The 19,908-nt window shown below is 40.5% G+C and overlaps 1 pseudogene; it reads left to right on the top strand.

The window, feature by feature from the left end:
- Positions 1-5,837: 5,837 nt before the first annotated feature.
- LOC102006611 lies at positions 5,838-6,735 on the top strand (annotated as a pseudogene).
- The last annotated feature ends 13,173 nt before the right edge of the window (positions 6,736-19,908 follow it).

The raw sequence follows: 19,908 nt of genomic DNA on the forward strand, positions 1-19,908 counted from the left end.
CCCAAAATTCAAAGACCCTATCAAAAAATGGTTATGTGAAATGAATACACACTTCTCAGATAAAGAAATACAAATGGCAAATAAATATATGAAAAAGTTCAACATCATTGGTCGTTCAAAAATGCAAATTAAAACAACATGAGGTTTCATCTCACCTTAGAAAGAATGGCCATCATAAAAATCAACCAGTAACAAATGCTGGAGGGGCTGTGGGAAAAAAGGAACCCTTCTCCACTTTTGGTGGGAATGTAGACTGGCACAAGAAGGCCAACTGTAAAGGGGCCCACACCTGGCAAGGGCCTTCGTGCTGAATCATCTAGTAGAGGAGGACAGAAGGGCACAAGAACAGGAACATGTGGGAGACCCATAGCCCCTGGTCTTTTATAACTGGCATGAATCAATTCATGCAGGCCCCACTCTCAGGATCTAAATATCTCTTAAAGAGATATCCCACCCCCAATACTGATGCACTAGGGACTAAATTTCTTACACATGAGCTTAGACAGACACGTTCACAACACAGCACAAGGCATGGAGTGGCAGGTGACAGCTTTTTTTCACAGAAAACAGAGAAATGAAGGAAAAGCAGATCCTATTCTCCCACTCCAGTGTGGGGGCTCCCTGCCCTCCAAGTTCCATTCCTTTACAAGGTGAGTTCTCCAGGTACGTGGAAAGGCTAGATTGAAAATCTGTTAGAAAATAGAAGACTAAAGGGCGTGTTATGGTTTAGACGGAAGATGTCCCCCCAAGCCTCGTATGTTCGGAAGATGACTGGATCAGGGAAGCACTACATTCAGCAGTGAATTGATTCACTGATGAGTTCATAGCTAAGTGGCTGTTAGGAGGTAGGGCCTGGTTGCAAGATGTGAGTCACTGGAAGAGTACAGCTCCCTCCCAGGACCCTCCCTTCTTGCTAGTTTTCCTGGTCACCATGATGTGAGCAGCTTTCCCTTGCAGCAAACCCTTCGACAGTGCCATTTCTACATTTGGGCCTGCCAACCATGGACTGAAACTCCCAAAATTGTGAGCTTTCCAAAACTGTGAACCTATAGTCCTCCCCATGTTTAAGCTATGGGTGTTGGGAATTTTGTCCCAGTAACAAGGAGACTAACACAAGACACTTCACTGAAGTATGTGCCATCGTGCCATTGTAACTACCTATAAACACCAGGGATGTCCTTGCTCCAGGTAGGGGGGATATAAGCCCAATATCACACTTTTGTTTTCACTCTGAAAATCTCCTCTGATTTATCAAGACCCATCTCAAATGGTGCCACTTCTGTGAGGCTTTCCTCACTCTCCATCCATTCTGCAAGTACACACTGCACGCCTAGGATGTGCTAACCACTGTGCTTGGTGCTGGAAACACAGTACAGAGGATAGATGTGGTCCCCACCCTGGCGGAGCTCTTGTCAGTACAAGGTGATGTAGAACCTTAGGAGAAAGAGATTTGACCTTCAGCAGGGAATCAGGGCAGTGATGTTTAACCATCCCTCTACCCCATTGGCATTTTTCTTGCCTGTTGCTGCAGTAACCACAAAGATTTGGGACCAGGAAGTCAATCTGTCCATATGGATCAAAAGCAGGGACACCACATGTCAATAACACACTAACCACAGAGCCTGGTGTGTGGCAATGCCAGTGAGGCCTTATAAAATGAGTGAACCAGCTCTCTGGCCCAGTCCTGCCGCAGAGTGGACACTGGTTACAAGGAAGGACAAACATCAACACATTGTATCCCAACCGCATCTAAGAGAAGCCCTTGGTGAGTTCTCTGGGGATACTTAGAATTGGCTGTGTGTGACCTTCAAGCTGACCAAGATTAACATGTCTCAGCAGTTAGTTAAGACCATCACCTTCTTGTCCTGACATAGGTGCAGCCATGATAGAGTGGTAAAATACCTCCTTAAAGTGGAAGAACCCATGTTAGAGATTATAGAAGCCCACAGCTCCAGTACATAAAAGTGACTCTCTTTCCCTCACATGTCCATCTTCTGGGTCACTGTGAAAAGCTAAGGTCTCAGAGACACAACCCCTCTGTTCTCTCCCAGCATGCAGCAATGAGTGAGAAGCCACGTTATTGCCCAGGCTGACCTTGAAAACCAAGCCCTGTGTGTAAGAGTGTTAATCAGCATTTTGAGGCATTGCCACCCTTCCAGCCTCAGTCATTTCATCACACACAAGCTGGCTGTTAGGAGGTAGGGACTGGTTGCAAGATGGGAGTCACTAGGGGATGACCTGGAAGGGTACAGCTCCCTCCCAGGACCCTCCCTTCTCACTAGTTTTCCTGGCCACCATAATGTGAGCAGTTTTCCCCTGCAGCAAACCCTTTGACAGTGCCATTTCTGCATCTGGGCCTGCCAACTATAGACTCAAATTTCCAAAATTGTGAGCCTTAAAAATCTTCTCTAAGGTCAGCACAGCTTGCAGAAAATTCACCGATTTTCTAGAGCACACTCAAAATTCATTATTATGAAATTAATTATGGGAGAGCTGAAAGCAGTTCCCAACAGACAGGCTGGCTTTAGATTCATCTGTTCCTACTCGAATGGTATGTTTTCTTCACAAAACACAGGTGCATCAAGGAGATGTCCAGCAAGAGGCCCAGCAGTGACTTCAAAACAGTTGTTTGGGCCAAATCCAGAAAGAGCCAAACAATTCTCCTTTCTAAATATTGTCTCAGGGATATTTGAGCCCTGACCAGCTGGAATGGGACCAAGGTTGTTAAAAGCTACAAAAAGGAGACTTGATAAGAAGTTCTAGGTAACCATAAGCCAGGATGAACTTCTACTTTTAAATGTTATTTATTTTTTTCACTCATGCATCTATTTTCCCTGTAGTTCATAGATTTCATAATATTCCATACACTGGACAGCATTAGGAATGACACAGTGACAATGTGAACCAGCTTTGTCTGCCCTCATGGTGCAGTCCATCAAGGGAGTCCATCAAGGGAGACACAGGCAAAAACATTAGAGGAAAGTGAGCAACATTACAGGAGAGCCCAGGAGGTCCCCAAACTGAGTGCCCTGTGGGACAGGTGATCCAAACTGGTTCACAAAAGAGGAGAAGATAGGAGTTTACGAGGCAAGACAGGTAAGGAGATACTGCAGATGGATGGAAACAAGAGTAAAGTACTTCTAACTTTTCTAAGCGTCATTGTCTTCATCTCTAAGACAAGAAAAGGCACAGACTCCCCGTTCCTGACATCAATCGTTAAGACCTTCCTGAGAGGATTAGGGAACAAATGGTGAGCACAAGCCTGACACTCACATAGCGTTCAAGAAGGTCACACTTCGGCAGTGTCAGTTTCCCAACAGTGCAGGATGGATCTGGGTAGATCTCCTCCTGCTCCTATCCAGACCCCTAGTAACATGGAATATATATTTTCTAGCATCCCTGGGCTGGAAGTAGGAGGGAGAAATAAGCAAAGCTTAGCAGTAGACATGGTTTGATTAATCACCAACTATAGACTGTGCAGATAAAGCAAGAGCCAGGTACAGAAGCTTGAAATGAGACTTGTTCAAGGTAAATTCATCTCTGCCCTTCAGGCACAAAGAAGGCTTCAACTGCTGGATTCTAGGCTTTGGGCTCCAGCCCCTTACCGCAGATGTCATACTCCACATCTTCTGTCCAGTTTGACCTAACAACTCTGAGAGGTTAGTAGGATGGGAATTCAGATCTCCTTCTTTCTTTGTTTTTGAATACATTTCTCTATTGATGAAAGACCGAGACATTAAATCTCTTGTTGAAGTCACACTGGTTAGTGACACCACTGGGACTAGACTCATGGACCTTCTGAAGCTCTTCTTTGGGCCACTGAACTATGCCTTTTCTGAATTTTTTAATTGGTGAAGAAGTATCCAAGGCTAAATTGAAACATGAAGGTGTATAAATCCAAAACACCATCATAAATCAGATAGTTTTTCTTGCTGCTTTAGTTCTTCTGGATGTCATATAAGATTATTAAGCAAGGATCTGGTCTCCCAATTTTCTCCTCAAGTGCCACAATTTAAGTGAGCATTTGTTTTGCTCTTAATGTTCAAGAAACCCAGCTCAAAGCAGCCCTCTGCATGACAGAAATTTCTTTAAAATTGCTAACTCTGGATGGAAAAGAAAACCATGAGGAGTTCTGTGTTTCAGTCCACAGAGGAGCTGGATTCATTTTAATTTACACATAAGTCAGGGAGCTTCTCTACAAGTTTTTCATTCATGTACAGGACCAAAGTAATGCACCAGCTCATCCTATGGTTTCTTGCACTCTTATCACTCAGGAGAGAGTGAACAGATAGAGACCTACACGTCTTTTTCTTCTCCATCCTCAAACTTATAGGCTTACAGCTTGGTCTTAGGAAAAAGGCATGAAGTCACTCACACACAGCTTTGACAGTGAGTACCGAAAAGAGAACAATTGAAAGTAATGATTCTTACATTTATATGTACTTCACAACTGGCAGACCATTCTCGCTCAGGAACCAAGTGTTCCCTGGTAGAGGATCAGCCAAGTACCATCAGAGGCTCCTGTGCCAAAAAGTAATACAACAGCTCCATGCTGAGCAAGCTAGTAGTATCCTGTGGCTCTTCAAAATAACAAGCAATGAAACTTACTTGAAACATGAAACTTACAAGAAAGTTACTTGAAATGTGAAAATCATTCACGTTTCAAGTAAGTTTAGGAATTATTAAGCAAATCTATTGTGAACTTTTTATGAAAAGCATTCCTGCTTCTTTTGATTTTGGTGACCAAAACATTGTTCCAATTGTATAAAGTGTACTTTATACAATTATAAATTACACAAATACTTCCTTCTATGGAAGTAGATAATATACTATATAGATACCCACTCAGCTTTTGAAATTTTTATATTCTTAGCTGGGATATCCATTTCTCTTTGTGCTCAAATCACCTATAGTTATAGCTAGTAACAATTTTTCTAAACATGCAATGTTGAGATCGAGCTGAAGAACAATAGTAAAGGGAAGCCATCTTTTATCTATTAGAGATTTTGTCAAGATTTTCCTTACATTTAAACCATCTGGCAGCTTATTGTCTTCTAAAAAACATTAATTTGTTTTATAAAAGACATCATTTGCAAAAAAAAATCCTTTATTTGTTCTCTAGGAACTATGTTAACTGGGAAAAAAGTGTCATAAATGGAATGTAAGTCTATATCATATAAACAAATACTAGGAGATAATTTAAAAGCCATGTGAAGAATTTGATGCTGTTTGAGTTGTTTTTTTTCTATGAAGTTGCTTGTATTTCCACTTTTTAAAAAGTATCGTCTCTAAGAGTTAAAATAGTCCAATTGAATAATATTTTAGGGGCTGGGGATTTAGCTCAGTGGTAAAGCGCCTGCCTGGCAAGCACAAGGTCGTAAGTTTGGTTCCTGATACTGGAGAAAAAACCAAAAAAAAAAATAATAATAATAATAACATTTTAATACTCATCCTTCAGTCTATATCCATCTCCAGTATTTATTTCTTAGTCCAAATTTTCCTTGGAACTGCACTCCCTGTGTGTATACCGATAGAAGCTAATTTCTTTCCAGGGATGGTGTCCACTAAGTACTGTACTGTAAAAGCCTTTAAACTTGACAAGCTGTAAGATGGACATTTTCTCATTCAGCAAACACTAGAATATTAGATGCACACTTCATTGCATAAGAACTCACAGCAAAAGATGAAGTTTTTATTTTTGCTATGTTTGTGTTTTATTATTGTGACAACTTAAGCTTTATAACAACAATCCAAATGAAGATAATAAAATTACACACAGCTTCCTACCCCCACCCCCACCAAGCAAGGCTGCGGCACACGGATGGAGAGATTGCAAAATGTCCCAGGTTCTGCTGTGGAAGTTCCTCCTTAGGAATGTCATCCGGCACACAAATGCTCACAATAAGATTCAGGAAGAATCAGATATGTGGAAAATGAGAGAAATTGAGAAACAGATGGAGGATACTTACCAGGAAACCAAAAGGAAAATGTTACCCAGCAGTTCAAGTCGGATGCGTACGGATGGTTTTGATGAAGAAAGTCAGAGAAAATACTGGAGGCCAAAGGCTGAAATTTTTGGGACATTAGAAGATGATTTTCGTAAGGCTAAATCCTGGAACAAGAAGTTATGTGATCGTGAAGCTAACATGCCAGATAGAGTCACAGTGGTTATAAGGAGTCATACCCTGAAGAACTCGAAACAAACAGTGATCAACAAGATATTACCAATGGGAAGAAAACATCTCAGATAAAATTATCTACCCATGAATCCCGTAAACATAAGAAGTCAAAGAAATCCCACAAAGAGAAACAGAAAAAAGGTCACACACACACACACACACACACACACACACACACACACAAAACAACAGAAGAAAAGCAAGAAGGAAGCTACAGATATAACCTCAAGCGAATTTTCAGAAGAAACCAGTGTTTCTAGTACCAGGAAAAGGAAGCAGCCACATAAGTGCAAGGAGAAAATCTAGAAAAAAGTCTCTCAAAAAACCAGTTTTGTTTTTAGGGGCAGAAAGTCACACTTCCTAGTCAGATGATTCAGCATCTAGTAGTTCTGAAGAAAGTGAGGAAAGAGACACTGAGAAAACCAAAAGGAAAGACAGAGAGGAAAAAGTCCATGTCCCTACTGCAGCTAGCAATGGGCAGAAAAGGACAAACAAACGCACAAATTGGAAAGTGGCTACAGATAAAAGATCTGCAGAGAGCTCAGAGGATGACTAGATTAGAAAGAAACATTCCCGTTTCCCACTTGATTCTGGATATTTACAGCTCCTATACCTAGGGGTTTCTGCTAGTGACTCCTTCAGCATGGGGTGTGAGGTCAGAGCTGTTTTGTGCCATCTATGCAAGTTTTGACAGACTCCTTGTCTTCTATTTTGACCTGTTAAACTTGATCCCCTTTCCTTGTTAATAGGGAATCTGGTATTTTGTTATGAAGGTTTCTTAAAGATATTATTTTTTGCAATTAATCATATTTAGTGTAGAGTACATGAATAGCAAATTAAAGGACCCAGAAAGCTGAGCCCAATATTGACCTGGGTACACCTACTGGAATGTTGAACTGAGGGGAAGTAAGGGCTGGGTGAAGGGGTGGATTGGAAGCAGTGCTGTGTGCCGTGGTTGGATAAGGGAACACTATGCTGCTCTGTCATTTATATAGTAGGTGTCAAAACTTGTCTTCAGCATTGGTGCTTTGATCCTTCTGTGTTTTGATCCTTTCCCTGTGGTCTAGTTTACTTAAACAGGAAATGGGCACAAAATAAATTTTGCTTTCACGGTAACATCCACAGACAACTGTTAAAGGGACTAGGGCTTTCTCAGTTTCTTTACAGCTCTCACATCCGGTAATTGGATAGTAAATGGTTTTGTAGTTCCATTGTTGTATATTGACCTAAATGGACTTGTGTTTGAAATTACTTCTTCAGTTGTTGGAGGTGACATCCATTAAATGGGAAGAATTAGGAGTTGTTTATGCTAATTATATTGTGAAAGAGATTCAGAGCAACAGCCTGAATCTAAAACATCTAAACATCTTTTTTTCTTCTGCAGGGAGGGGGCAGTATTGAACCCAAGGCCTTACATGATACCAGACAAGTGATCTACCACTGAGCTACACCCTCTACCCTTGTTGTCCTCCTTGTTCATTTCTAATTCTATTCATTCATTTTGTTTTCTCTGAAACTAAGTTGAATCAGTTCCAAAATAAAACAAGCTTCTCAGGGACAGACCCACTTTTTTCTAGTCTGCTTCAGGATTAAAGTACCAAGTGAAGACCATACCCTTTGTCTTTGCTATACTGTGATCCCTACTATGTTAATTTTTAAGAAACCAAAATATTACTGAAAGAAGGCTGGAAGAACACAAGTGAATTTTTCATTATGGGCAAAAAATATCAAGTGACAGAGTTTTTTCCCTGGTTGTCAACTTCCTGAGCTGAGTAAAAAGCTTGGAAATCCAGGGTTTTGGTCTTGATTCTGCCACTAACTGGTAGAGTTCTACAGCAGGTTAAGTTAACCTTCCTTGACCTTACTTTCCTCATGTGTAATAAAAAAATACTTCATGGTAGCATGACAGTTTTAAGACACCAGCAATAGAATACAACTATGATGACATTCCATGAAGTGGTATTGTTCTAAATTAGTTCTCTCTGTGGAGCAGATTTCTAATAAAGTGCCTGGTTTTAAACTTAAGAAAAAAAAATACACACAATCACTTCCCATGCATCCACATCCAGGTAGCCCAAGTTTGAATTAAACTTTTTTTTCACTTGGTTTTCGTGAAAGACTAACATTCCACTACTTTCACAACGAGATTTCTGTGCTCCAATGTTTTCGCAGCCCTGAAAAGCCTTTCAAACTGCCTTCCTTTCACCTCAATCTTTAACTGAAGCGCTCTCTAGTGTTGATCTTGATTTTATTTTTTTTTTTTTTTTTTTTTTTCTCCGGTACCGGGAACCGAACTCATGACCTTGCGCTTGCCAGGCAGGCGCTTTGCTGCTGAGCTAAATTCCCAGCCCCTGATCTTGATTTTAGCAACCACCTCTACATCTTGTTTCAAGTGCCCCATAGTGATAGTGTCACCATTATTTCCTTAGGCAGAGTTTTAATTAGTATTATAAGATGTTATGAAAATAATGAGTGTGTCTTACAAAAAAAGCATGCTATCAGGAAAGTTTCAGATTTGTGCTTTGTTTGGATTTTGAATCATTTCCTTAAGCAGAGGAGATATCTTGGAGATGGGACCCAAGTCTATACACAGCATTTATGTTTCACATACACACAAGGCCCACAGGAAATTACACACAATTAATCTACTTCATTTTATTTGGGGGGCAATCAATCCCAAGAGACCCTAAGATTTTCCACTTGTGGTCGTCTCATGTCAGTACTTTAAAAGTTTCAGAAGATTTGGTATTTTAGAATTTTGGATTAGGTGTAATCAAATGGTTGGTTGTCAGCTCTCCAAATTGCTTATCAAAAAGTGGATAACCTGGTGCTTCAAATCCACCATGCAAGGATTTGGCAATGGTCCAGTCAAGAATTCACCCTATAAGCCATTTAGAATAACTCCTATATCTGAAAGACCAAAAAAATCAAGTCGTAGAGAAATTAAATGACTTGCCAAGATGATAGAAGGAGTTGGATTTACAGTTGAGATCTTCTGCTGCCTCATAACAATAAGAGTAATTGGGCATGGTGGTGCATGCCTATAATCCCAGAACTGGGGAGACTGAGGCAGAAGGATTGCCACAAATTTAAGGCCAGCCTGGGCTACATAGTGAGTTCAAGCTCAGCCCAAACTACATAGTGAGACCCTGTGACAAAACGAAAACAAAATAGTGAGCTATGCTCCCAGCCCCTACCCTTTTTAAGATAATGTATTGCTAAGTTGCCCTCACTGGGCTTGAACTTGCGATCCTTCTACCTCAGCCGCTCAGAGTGCTGGGTTACAGGTGTTTGCCACACGCCCAGGTATGAAGCATCTTATTTTAGTCTCACAACAGTGTTGAGGTAGGTATTATCATTACAACTATGTTACAGAAAGGGAAAGAAAATCACTGAGAGAGAAGTGGAGGAAACGTATGTGCCCCACATCACACAAATGGTTTTTGAACACCAGTGCTTGAAGTCGCTACTGATCTTACTGCCTTCATAGTAACTGAACATATAGATGTAGATATATGGATGCAGAGGAACAGATGGATGGATATACTTGTGCTTATGTATAAATGATAAACCAACCAGCAGGATGTAGCATTATTTTTTAACATTTTGAAAGTATAAGTGAAGGACATCCTAATTCTATGTACCTAGGGTGGATAGAGGAAATCAGTGCCTGACATCCATTTTATCTTCTTTCTGCTCTGCCTTCCTACACTATGGAAACAGTAAAGATAAACAATACATTTCCCAGAGTTCTTTGTAACCAGACTCCTGGATGAGATTTACATCCTATCCATCAAATGCAACAGAATTGAAGGTGAGAACAAATATCTGTTGCTCTTGCTGCCACACACACACCCCTCTGTGGAAATATGTGGTTTTTCTGTGGAGTAATGACCTGGGTTGTGGTCACTGGCTTCAGACTAAGAGCAGGGCCATTGGCATCCATTCTGCATTCTGAGGGTACAGATTCCCCCAGCATAATGTGATTCTGGAACCAGGAAGAGCAAATGTGACTGAGGATTGCAGGGACTCACAGTTTGTGGTGGTTTCCTATCCTTACTTGGTGGTTTCCTACTTGTGGCAAAATGGAATGCAATGGAATCAGAAGTCCTTTAATCACAGAGGGAGGCCCTGTCCTGTGGCTCACACAGGCTTTGGATGGCTTCCTGCAGCTAAGCAAGCAGGTGATGAAATCCAGGGCTTGCCAAGATTAGAGCCCTGGTGCACTCCCTGCCCTTTGGGTAGGGTCCTGAAGGACTGGACCCACAGAGAAAGGGTGAACTGGAAGTTAACTAGTTCTCAGAAAGCAGCCCAGCTTCAATGAAGATATCCGCATGAATCCAAATAACTAAACTCCTTAAGGTAATTAAGTGATTCTGGATGGATGGCTACCAAATGCCCAAAGCAAGCAAAGTCATTTCTGAGGGAAGGAAATATCATCCTGTACTTGAAATTCTTCAGTGGCAACATTCAAAGCATCATATCCAGCACATAGATAATGACAATCATGCACACAAGGAGATAAGAAGAATGAGAACTAGCAGAAGCGTAAAACACAGAGGCTAAATGTACAGAGGCTACAGATTAGTGTTCTAACAGAAATCTAATGCAAGCCACCGAAGTAAGACATGTATATAATTCAAAATATTCTAACCATGTGGAGAAGGTAAAAACCAGTGAGATAAAATTTTTAAATAATTTCTCCTTAATGCCACTGATATTTTTAGTTAAATTATTATTTCAACATGTACCCCGTGCAGACTGCATCTTCACTTCATTAATTGCTTAGAACTCAGTCCATCCTCTTTCCCACCAGTGGCTACCAAACAACTAACCCAGTTTTTGTGAGGAAATAGGCTTTACTTGAAGGACGCTTTGTCTCAGCCCTAGAGTACCAGTACCTGAAACACTAAGTATTACAATCAGGAAAATGTATCTTTTTGACTGAGAGTGGAGACAAGAACAATTGCAAGAAGGAATCTTCACAGAATAAGAGTGGAGAAAGGGAGAATTCAAATAGTATCAGGTAAAAATGTTCTGCAAATAGAAATCAGACAGAAGGCACGCACGTTCTTTTGTGATAAGGATAACTGAAATAAAGAGATAAGAAATATTCTGACAGTAACAAAAATGGATAGGACCCTCTGATAGGAGCAACTTCTTAAAGTATCCAATATTGTAGGGGGAAGCGTACAAGAAAATGAAAGTGCACAAAAAATAGAAAAAGGGATAATAAAAATTATCTGGGTAGTTAGATCCAGGTCAAATTAAATATTTACCACATGTCTGCTAGTAAAGCAAAATATTTCATTAGAAATGTACATTATCAGCTTTTCATTTTATGTTCATATACTTTAATTCGCTCTATGTATAATTTCCACCCCATAGTGCAGAAATCAGAGGCTTAAACACTGTTAGTCACTGTTGCCAGTGTTGCTTGTTTGTGGGAGAAAGAGGAAGGAACCTGAGTCAAAACGCTTTGCAAAAACAAAAGGTTTTGAGTAAGTTTATTTCTAGCAGAAAACTCTCTGGTGATTTTCTTATTCTGCTCTTGCTAGGTCACATGGCATCTGCCAGCTAGAGCTGAACAGGCAACTATGCTGTTTCCAGGCAGAAAAATACTCACACGGCAAATAAACGCCTGGTATCTTAGGAGGTGACTCTGGTAATAAGTATTTTCATTACTCTTTTGTAGTCTTAAAGGTAGAATTCCCCTCACTTTTACATGTTGTCTTGGAATGCCATTCTGTATGTCTTAAACTCAATGATTTCTCCTTTAAAGTAGGGTTACTACAATTCACACAGTTATGGTGTATTCTTAAGAAGTATTTAAATTTATTCAAAATTATTTATTAACCTTCTGTTTGAATCATAAAAATATTTTTTTTTTTTTTTTTTTTTTTTTGGTTTTGGTTTTTCTCCGGTACCGGGAACCGAACTCACGACGTTGCGCTTGCCAGGCAGGCGCTTTTGCCGCTGAGCTAAACCCCCAGCCCCCATAAAAATATTTTATACCTGATTAATTCAGCTGAGTTCAGTTTCTAAAGAGTATTGTTCTACAATGTGACTATTCCTTTTCAAAGCCTATGATTAATATCTGCTTTCAGTGACAGAAAGGGATTTGATATTTTATTAAACTATCTGTCATAATTACAATAAATCTAGAATTATGTGTGCTGCTTTTAGGAAATCTCTAAAATACATTATAAGAAGTGATGGTGAATTTCATGTGTGATAAGCATTCATTTAGTCTATTAGCTAAAGTATATTCGTTAAAAAAAAATCATGGGCGAGGCGCACCCCTGTGATTCTTCTCAGGAGGTAAGGGTGAGGCAGGAGGATTACTGAGAGTTCGAGGCCAATCGGAGCTACATAAGCAAGTTCAAGGCCAGCCTATACTACAGAGTGAGACCCTGTCTCAAAACAAAACAAAACAAAACAATCACTTGGTTTTTTGGAATTTTTTTTCTCACCTCTGCAAATCTGAAGACTGCACAGGTTGGAAATAGGACTGACTACAAAGCTTATAGTTTGGGGAAGATGATTCATGGCTAGCATAATATTACTCACTTGCATTTATTTCTGGAGCCTCATATATTGGTCAGATGCCTGCATGTTTTTAAAGTGCTCCTAAAGATAAGAGACTTTAAATTTAAAATGAAGAGCAATGTTGTCTCTAAATTATATCAATAAATTTATTTTTTTAAAAGGTAGATAAAGAAGAGACTAGTAGTAGCTGAATAAAAGAAAAACAATGAGCTTGTCCCATGTACAAGTAAAACTATAAAAATGTGCAGAAAGAAAACTAAAACTTTCTCCAACTCCATGAGACCATGACCAGGAGAATACGAAATCAGCTGAACAGAGATGACAAACCAACACAACTCCCTCTGCAAGTCAATCATGAGAAGCTGAAAAAATAAGAAGGAAACAGACCAACAACACACTCCTCAACAGACACCCTGTCTACAAGAGGACAAAGCAATATGATTTGTGAAGTATAGAAGAAGGAGAAAGAGAAGGAGAGTGAGAAGGAGAAGGAGGAGGAAGAAGAAGAGTAGGAAAAGAAGAAGAAGAATTTTATATCTAGCTATTTTCTATTGAGGACCTGAAGACTGCTTAAATCAATGCATATTTTTATTTCATGGTTCTGTAGGTCAGAAATCTAAACTGACCCAATTGATGCCTTCACTCCAGGTTTCACAAAGTCAAAATTAAGTTGTTGACAAGCTGAGCCCTTATTTGGTAACTCTGGAGAGGATACTTTTCCAAGTGCACTCAGATTGTTGGCAGAATCCCAGGTTCTTGGACAGGTGTAACTGAGGTTCTTGTGTCCTGTGGTTCTCAACTAGAGACTTCCTTTAACTTCTGGAGACCTCCGTCTATTCCAGTGATGATGAAGCTTTTAGAGACAAGTGCCCAAATTGGAACCCACTCACTGCAAAGTGCCAACACTGAGATTAAATCTGAATACTGAGGTTTTAGGTGAGAAAAAACAACTCATACATTAACATCTTTTGTCTTAACAGAAAAACAAATAACATCCACACATAGTTATCCGTGCACTGCTCTAGTCCTTATACCTCAGAACCAGCAACAGTGCATCAATCCTTCTCATCCTTACATCTAACTTCTCCCCTGGCCTTATCTTTCTTGCCTGCACCCTGAGCAAGGTCCCTGGTTTTAGGAGCTCATATGGTGGCACTGGGTCCAGTCAGATGATACGAAAATATCTATTTTAAGGTCAAATGATTAATAACCTTAATTATAACTGAAAAGCTCCTTCAGAGCAGTACCTAAATTAGGGTTTAATTGAATAACCAAGGCACAGAACCTTGAGGAGACTGCTTTAGAATTCATCTTCTGCAGTATGTTAAAATACTTTGAGTGCAGAAAGCCTAAAAAACGTTTGCCTCATAAAGATCCAAGTTGAAAATACTTTTCCAGAAATCATTCCAATTTTAAGAGAAACAAACATGTGGCCAGAAATTTAAAGAAGATAAATAACCAAATATTTTGTTAAAGATTAGATTGTGTAAAAGGGGGGTACAGGAGGGTGAAATTGAGATCTCAGAAAATAAGAAATATGCCTATACATTACCCAGATATAAAAATACTAAGCATCAGAGACATTAGGCTGGAAGTAGCCCACAAAAGGAATATGAAAATATGCTAAATACATTTTTGTTAGGTGGAAAGCAAAAATAATAATAAATGTGAATGAATATTAGTATGGATTGTAAGTTCAGGGTTGCAATCAGGACGAAAATAGAAATAACATGTGTAACTTTGAACCCCACGGAAGAAAATTCAGTATAATAAATGGAGCATAAAAAGAGGGGAAAAATAAGGCCCAGAAATCACAATCAATGGAAAATGGCAGGAAAAAGTTCTACTATTGCAGTAGTTACAATACATGTAAATTAGTAAACTCATTAGTTAACTGAAACTCACAGGTTGAATTTTTCAAAAATAAACAACATGAATTGTTTCCAAAAAACATACTTAAGGGAAGGATTCCACATGGCTGAATAAAGAATTCACATCATAGTTTCTCAGAGGAAATCAACTAAAAACACAGGTAACTGGGAGAAAGGGAATAACATACATCTTTTTTTTTTTTGGTTTTTCTCTGGTACCGGGAACTGAACTCACAACCTTGCACTTGCCAGGCAGGCACTTTTGCCACTGAGCTAAATCCCTAGCCCCCAACATACATTTTGACACCAAAATTAATATGAAATAAAAGACTTGTAGATCAAGCAAAACATAGGCATAGGACTTTATAAAATGATAAACCAGCCCACAGGGATGCCTGTGGGTTTCCCACTGATGGAATGAGAGCAGAAACCACCATTCACAGGAAACATACCTTTTATTTATCTATTTATTTTGTCTTTTTGAGACAGGGTCTCACTACCAAGTTCAGGCTGGCCTTGAGCTCACTTTGTAGCCCAGGCTAACCTCGAACTCACAACGAACCTCCTGCCTCAGCCTCCTTAGTGCTGGGATTACAGGCATGCACCATCACACCCAGCTTCACACCTTTTATATCAGGATAACAGATCTAGAATATAAAGCCCCTCATCACTTTTGATTTCCTGCCAACAGAGGACAATGCAGCCTGGTAATAAATTTCACTGGTGCACACAGGTGAATGACTGCTCCCTCCCCAATGGGCCATCAGTTGTTTGTTTTTTCTTTCCTTCTTTTTCTTTTTCTTTCTAAGTTGAACACCATAACCACTAACTGAAACCTCTCACAACAAGGTTAGGGACCAGCCATAGCATTGAGGATTGGTAGAGAAACAGCACAACTCTTCCTACCCTACTACTGGTGCAAGAGAGGGACTTGGACTATCTTGCAGCAGAGGGAATAAACACTTCCCTGCCCTGCAACCAGTGACCAGCAACCAGTGGTGCAAGTACCATTGGGTCATGAAGTCAGAAGTCCCTCCACCTTGCTACAATCAGTGCAGGACAGACTTGCGACCACCAGCATGGGACAAGGAGGACAATGGATGAGAGGAGACAGCAATGTGGAACACAGCAGGCTGTACAAGGTCTGTAAGGGCCCAGCCGTACACAGGACTGGGAGCCACCTTGGGCTGTCTGTTTGAGGGCACCACAGCAACCAGGAGAGCAACACAGAGACAAACAGAGTAAGGAGTAGTGGGCCTGCCATCAAGAAACCTGATGGCTAAAGACTGGCCACAGCTCCAACATCAGGAGGCAAAGATCAGTTCTGTATCTAATCCAGCACTAATCCTATTGCAGAATTGGTGAAACACTGATTTGGACACTAACACAGAATAGTGGACACCAGAAGAATTTCATTTTTTTTCTTTGTGTGTTTCCCTTTTATTGTCTGGTTGGGGTTTTTGTTATTGTTATTGTTGTAATTTTTTCTTTCTTTTTTTAGATTTATATAAATGTTATTGTTCTATTCATCTTCTCTCTCTCTCCTCAACTATCTCTCCTGATCTTCTGATATCATCATGTGAGTGAACATTGTCGCTAACCTTTCTGATTTGCTTCAATAATCTTTTGGTTTCTCCTTTGTTCTTTCTCTCCTGCCCTCTTCTCCAGTTTCCCAAAGCTTGTGTGAGCATCTTCTGTCTTCCAGCCTTAATTTTATTATATTTCTCTTCATCTCTCTCTCTCTCTGTTTTGTCTCCTATATCTCTTAATATCTTTAAAAATCCTCAACAAGATACTCTCAAATGAAATACAGCAAATCTTTAAGAAGATTATGCACCATGATCAAGTAGGGTTCATCCCAGGGATACAGAGATGGTTCAACACATGCAAATCAATAAATGTAGTACACCATATTAATAGAGCCAAAGACAAAAATCACATGGTCATCTCAATAGATGCAGAAAAAGCTTTTGACAAAGTCCAACACACATTTGTAATAAAAATCATGCAGAAAATTGGGATAGTCTTTATCTCAATCTGATAAAAGACATCTATAACAAACCAACAGACAACATTATACTAAATGGTCAAAACCTGGTCTGTAGGTGCTGGGCTGAACCCTGGACATCTTCAGGAACCCCAGTGAGTGCCACCGTGCCTCCCCAACCAGCATGTGAGGCAGGCAGAACCCCAGGCACCTTCTGAGTCCTCACTCCTTGTACCCCTAGTGTGACTGTGGGCACTCGGCTGAACCCCAGACACCTTCAGGAACCCCAGTGAGCCACCACTGTGCCACTCTGAACAGCAAGCAAGATAAGCAGTGCCCCAGACACCATCTGGGGCCTTGGTGGCCACTCCTGGCACACCTAGTGAGCCTGAGGATGCTGGGCTGAACATCACACATCTTCAGGAACCCAGTGAGCCACCAGCATGCAAGGCAGGTGGAGACCCATTCACCTTCTAGGGCCTTGGTGGCCACTCCCTGCAACTCTGGATCCCCTTGGGAGCTGGAAGGAACACTAGAAATCTTCAGGAACACCAGTGAGCCTCCACCACACCTTCCCAACCAGAATATGAGGCAAGCAGAGCCCTGGGCACTTTCTGGGGCCTCAGTGGCCATTCCCTGCATCCCCAGGTCCCTGTAGGAGCTGGGCTGAACCCCAATCATCTTCAGCAACCCCAGTGAGCCACTGCTACACCTCCCCAACTAGTGTGTGAATTAGGTGGAGCCCTGGACACCTTCTGGGGCCTCAGTGGTCACTCCCACACTCTCTTGGAAGCCCAGCTGAAACCCAGAGAGAGTCAGCAGCCTCAGGGACTCCACCCTCACCCCTCTCCTGCTGGCATGGGAACTGGGCTGGGTAATGGGCAACATCTGAAGCCTCAGTGACCACAACCCACATCCCCCCACCCTTATGGAAGGTAGGCGGAACCCCAGACAACATCAGGAACTCCAGTTAGCCGCCCCTGTTGCTCCATTACATGCCTGGGAGCCAACTGAATGTGAGAAAGTTTCAGGAGCATATGGGACACCACCTTGCCACCACACACCAGCACAGGAGCTGCACTGAGCACTGGGGATCTTCAAACCCTCACCCTGTCATTCACACACAATCATAAGACTGAGGCTGAGCTCCAGGAAACCTCTGGATCTTCAAAAATGACAAAAAAAAAAAAAAAAAAAGGAGCAAAATGCAATCTCCGACTTCTACACTACCCAGAACAAGTCCAGGAGACATCAACACAGACTAGCCTCAAAGTCATACACCTGAAATTTCTGAAATGATAGCAACTGAAATAAAGAAACAACTTCATCAACAACTCCTGCTCATCAGGCCATAGAATACATCAGATCCATAGAATACATCAGATCAGAAATAATGTCTCAGGTAAAAAAGAAATGACAATGATAATGAAGGAATTGTTCAGCATATCCAAAGAAGACATTGATAAGAAAATAGAGGAGCATAGACAACTCTTGGAAACCTTGAGTGAACAATTAGAAAAGAACTAGAACTCATGAAACAGATTCAAACAGATATCCGGGAAATTAAAACTTCCATTGAAAGCTGGCAAAACTGCCTGAACAAAGCCGAAGATAGACTTTCAGACCTTCAAGACAGCATTGCCAGTAATGAATGTGAAAGGAAGGATCTCTTAAAATCAACAAGGAACCAGGAAATAACAATTGAACAAGTTCAAGATGAAGCAAAGAAAAACAACGTAAGATTAATAGGTATCAATGAAACAGCAGGAGTCAACATAAATGACAAAAAGACTATTTGCAGAAATAATAGCATAAAATTTCCCAGGCATGGAAAAAGAATCAGACATCCAGATAAACAAAGCATATAGAACTCCAGTTAACCATAATGAAAATAAATCTACACCCAAACATATAGTGATCAAGATCCCAGAAACTCAACAAAAGCTCAGAATATTAAAAGCTGTTAGAAAAAAGAAACAGATCACCTATAAAGGAAAGCCCATCAGAATCATGACAGATTTCTCAATACAAACCATCAAGTCAAGAAGAGCTTGGAGTGAAGTATTTCAGGTACTGAAAGAAAACAACTTCCAACCCAGATTGATGTACCCTGCAAAACTATCCTTCAAATTTAATGGAGAAATAAAATATTTTCAGGATAAAGAACAACTGCAGCAATTCATGAGCACCAAACCAATCCTACAAAGAGTACTAAAAGACATTCTAGAAAGGGATAAAACAGACCACAACTTTAAGAACAACAACAGAAAGGAACCACCAAGCAGAGCAAGCAATTAAATGAGGGAAAAAGGAGGATAAAACAGCAGGAAAATAACATTACAAAGATAAGCCAACACATATCAGTTGTAACCATCACTATAAACAATCTCAATACACCCACCAAAAGAAGCACAATGGCAGAGTGATGGAGACCACTATGAAGTAGACCTGAGCAGAACTTAAATTAATACATTGGTTTTTCATGTTCACTTGTGAGCCTGTCCAAGGCATAGGCTCCTTATCTGGAAATGGCGGACTCATAATAAGTGAACCTCTGTGAGTCACTAATCTTTACTAAAACCTGCAGTAGTGGATGAAGCCACAAAGCCTCAAAGGATAAGACAAGATCACAAAGGACACCTGGATCAGATCTCAAAGGACACCTGGATCAGATCTCAACTGGATAAAGACTATAGCATCAGGCATCTCATTCTTGAGTGGATTAACTCAATACCTTATTTAGAGAAGTCCTTGAGTGATTCTGCCCTTCTTGAGTAGATTAACTTAATACCTTACTTGGAAAAGTCCTTGAGTGATTTTGCCCTTCTTGAGTACTCTGCTCCATTCTTCTGATAACCAAATAAATACAGGTGACCCAGAGAAGGTCTTGGTCTTAGCCCAGAGAGAATCTTGAATTCTGTGAGTGGGCTTTGATCCTCCTGGAGCCCTGAAATCATTCCATTTGCCTCTTTTTATATAGCCTTCATCATACACTCATTCAGGAGATGGAAGACCTGGTCAGCCCACAAAAACTAAGGGATTCTATTAACCTGATAGCAGAATGGATCAGGAAACAAAATCCAGCTATATGCTGTATACAAGAAACACATTTAACTCAAAAGGAAACTCATAGACTGAAAGTTAAGGATGGAAAACAATACTCCACATGACAGGAACCCAGAAGAAAGTGGGTATAGCTATTCTATTTGCAGACAACATGAACTTCAAACCAAGAGCAATCAAAAGAGATAAAGAAGGTCACTACATACTTGTGAGGGAAAAACTTCAAGAGGAAGAGATAACAGTCATAAATATCTATCCA

This window comes from Chinchilla lanigera, unplaced genomic scaffold (assembly GCF_000276665.1).
Source record: "Chinchilla lanigera isolate Chin_1 unplaced genomic scaffold, ChiLan1.0 scaffold00038, whole genome shotgun sequence".
NCBI lineage: Eukaryota > Metazoa > Chordata > Mammalia > Rodentia > Chinchillidae > Chinchilla > Chinchilla lanigera.